General features: G+C 38.5%; 1 pseudogene; it reads left to right on the plus strand.

The window, feature by feature from the left end:
• The first annotated feature begins 631 nt into the window (after positions 1–631).
• Positions 632–1576, plus strand: LOC129490713 (vomeronasal type-1 receptor 48-like; annotated as a pseudogene).
• The last annotated feature ends 2356 nt before the right edge of the window (positions 1577–3932 follow it).

Consider the following 3932-nt stretch of genomic DNA (forward strand, 5'->3'; position numbering starts at 1 on the left):
ATTATAATTCATGACAAAGAGAATATAAGGGTGCAGATAGGATGAAAATTGCTTTATGCTGATGAAATATCATGAATTTATCATGGTGAGTCCAGTAAAATCACAAGGGTCAAAAATCATGGAAGAATGATGATGAATAAATTGTATCAAAATGATAGATCATGAGAAAGACTCAACCGAATATATTTTTGTTTTATTGAGTCTTTTCACATTAACATACATTTAATTCAACTGTACAAATTCTATTCATTTTATATGCCTGATTGAAGTGCTAAATATAAAATGAGAACATAGAATAAGGATATGATTACTGAGATGAAGGCCAAGGTACATGAGGAATATAGATAGTATGCACCTTAGGCAAAATTGGAAATGTATTTACTATATAGAGAGATTCATAATAATTATATATGTATATATCTATTTGGTTTAGAAAATAGTACAGGAGATTCATTATCAAGAATTTATGTAAGATGGGGTTAATCAAGAAATGAGAGTAAAATAAAAATAATAATGGTAATAATTTTGAACACTGACAAAAGAACATTGATGACACAGATCTACTTTTTTCAGGTCTTCAAAATATGTTTCTTCTACATCATTAGGATGAACACACATTTCACATGTTACCTTTCAAAAGGCCTTTTGTTTTCAAGCTGGCATTGGAATCTCAGCCAACATCTTTCTTCTTCTCTGGCACATTTTTACATTCTTTAAGGATCACAAGCCTAAAAAACCATGACCTGATTGATCATCTGTCACTTGGCTTTTGTCTACATAGTGATGCTAGTCATGGCAGCAGAGTTATTGTCTCTAGACGTGTTTGAGTCAGAGAATTTTCAGAATAATTTCAGATGTAAAGCTGTGTTCTACATATACAAGGTAATGAGGGGCCTCTCGATCTGCACCACCTCTCTCCTGAGCATGCTTCAGATCATCACCATCAGCCCCAGCACCTCCTGGTTAGTGAGATTTAAACATAAAATAACATATCCTGGGTTTACTCTTTTTTTGGTCCCTCAATTTGTCTTTCAACAGTGACATGATAATCTACATTGTAGGTTTTTCCAATGTGACCCAGCTAATTCTGGATGTCAGTAAATACTGCTCACTTTCCCCAATCAATGTCACCATCAGAAGGCTGTTTATTACTCTGTCGTTATCCAGAGATGTCTTCCTTGTAGGAATCATGCTGCTCTCAAGTGCCTACATGGTGATTCTCTTGTCCAGGCATCAGAGGCGCTCCAAGCACCTTCACAGCACTAGCTTTTTATTAAGAACCTCCCCAGAGAAAAGGGCCACCAAGACCATCTTGCTGCTGATGAGTTTCTTCATCGTTATGTACTCATTGGACTTAATTGTCTCATCTTCCACAATGTTGTTATGGGTATTCAGTCCTGTCATCTACAGTGTCCACAAGTTTATGGTCAATGCCTATGCCACTGTCAGTCCTATGGTGCTAATCAGATCTGATAAAAGAATCATCAGTATTCTGCCAAAGGTTCATTGGAAGTGCCATCCATTTTTAACAAGAGTGATAAAATTTTCTAAAAATTATTTTGTCATCATCAATTAAATTATTCAAAAACACAGAATTTGCTATCTGATTTAAGTAAAACATGTGGAATTACACTTTTGTAATATCTAATTTTTTTTTAGATGATGTCTCGCTGTTTCGCCCAGGCTGGAATGCAGTAGTGCGATCGCAGCTCCTTGCAGCCCTCGCCTCCCGGGTTCAAGCAATTCTTCTGCTTCAACTTCTCAAGCAGCTGGGGCATGTGCCACCATGCTCAGCTGATTTTTTTGTGTGTGTGTTTTTAGTAAAGACAGGGTTTCGCCATGTTTTCCAGTCTGGTCTTGAACTCCTGACCTCGTGATCAGCCCACTTCAGCCTCCCAAAGTGCTGGAATTATAGGTGTGAGCCACTGTGCCCAGCCTACCTCAATATTTTTTTTTATTATACTTTAAGTTTTAGGGTACATGTGCACAATGTGCAGGTTTGTTACATATGTCTCCATGTGCCATGTTGGTGTGCTGCACCCATTAACTCATCATTTAGCATTAGGTATATCTAATGCTGTCCCTCCCCCCTCCCACCACCCCACAACAGTCCCCGGAGTGTGATGTTCCCCTTCCTGTGTCCATGAGTTCTCCTTGTTCAATTCCCAGCTATGAGTGAGAACATGCGGTGTTTGGTTTTTTGTCCTTGCGATAGTTTACTGAGAATGATGGTTTCCAGTTTCATCCATGTCCCTACAAAGGACATGAACTCATCATTTTTTATGGCTGCATAGTATTCCATGGTGTATATGTACCACATTTTCTTAATCCAGTCTATCGTTTTTGGACATTTGGGTTGGTTCCAAGTCTTTGCTATTGTGAATAGTGCCGCAATAAACATATGTGTGCATGTGTCTTTATAGCAGCATGATTTATAGTCCTTTGTGTACATACCCAGTAATGGGATGGCTGGGTCAAATGGTATTTCTACTTCTAGATCCCTGAGGAATCGCCACACTGACTTCCACAATGGTTGAACTACTTTACAGTCCCACCAAGAGTGTAAAAGTTTCCTATTTCTCCACATCCTCTCCAGCACCTGTTGTTTCCTGACTTTTTAATGATGGTCATTCTAACTGGTGTGAGATGGTATCTCATTGTGGTTTTGATTTGCATTTCTCTTGTGGCCAGTGATGATGAGCATTTTTTCATGTGTTTTTTGGCTGCATAAATGTCTTCTTTTGAGAAGTGTCTGTTCATGTCCTTCGCCCACTTTTTGATGGGGTTTGTTTCTTGTAAATTTGTTTGAGTTCATTGTAGATTCTGCATATTAGCCCTTTGTCAGATGAGTAGGTTGCAATAATTTTCTCCCAATTTGTAGGTTGCTTGTTCACTCTGATGGTAGTTTCTTTTGCTGTGCAGAAGCTCTTTAGTTTAATTAGATCCCATCTGTCAATTCTGGCTTTTGTTGCCATTGCTTTTGGTGTTTTAGACATGAAGTCCCTGCCCATGCCTATGTCCTGAATGGTATTGCCTAGGTTTTCTTCTAGGGTTTTTATGGTTTTAGGTCTAACATGTAAGTCTTTAATCCATCTTGAATTAATTTTTGTATAAGGTGTAAGGAAGGGATCCAGTTTCAGCTTTCTACATATGGCTAGCCAGTTTTCCCAGCACCATTTATTAAATAGGGAATCCTTTTCCCATTGCTTGTTTTTGTCAGGTTTGTCAAAGATCAGATAGTTGTAGAGATGCAGCATTATTTCTGAGGGCTCTGTTCTGTTCCATTGATCTATATCACTGTTTTGGTACCAGTACCATGCTGTTTTGGTTACTGTAGCCTTGTAGTATACTTTGAAGTCAGGTAGCGTGATGCCTCCAGCTTTGTTCTTTTGGCTTAGGATTGACTTGGCGATGTGGGCTCTTTTTTGGTTCCATATGTAGTTTTTTCCAATTCTGTGAAGAAAGTCATTGGTAGCTTGATGGGCATGGCATTGAATCTATAAATTACCTTGGGCAGTATGGCCATTTTCACGATATTGATTCTTCCAACTCATGAGCATAGAATGTTCTTCATTTGTTTGTATCCTCTTTTATTTCACTGAGCAGTGGTTTGTAGTTCTCCTTGAAGAGGTCCTTCACATCCCTTGTAAGTTGGATTCCTAGGTATTTTATTCTCTTTAAAGCAATTGTGAATGGGAGTTCACTCATGATTTGGCTCTCTGTTTGTCTGTGATTAAGTAACAGGCTCTGAAATTGTGGCAATAATCAATAGCTTACCAACCAAAAAGAGTCCAGGACCTGATGGATTCACAGCCAAATTCTACCAGAAGTACAAGGAGGAACTGGTACCATTCCTTCTGAAACTATTCCAATCAATAGAAAAAGAGGGAATCCTCCCTAACACATTTTATGAGGCCAGCATCATCCTGATA

Source organism: Symphalangus syndactylus, chromosome 9 (genome assembly GCF_028878055.3).
Source record: "Symphalangus syndactylus isolate Jambi chromosome 9, NHGRI_mSymSyn1-v2.1_pri, whole genome shotgun sequence".
NCBI lineage: Eukaryota > Metazoa > Chordata > Mammalia > Primates > Hylobatidae > Symphalangus > Symphalangus syndactylus.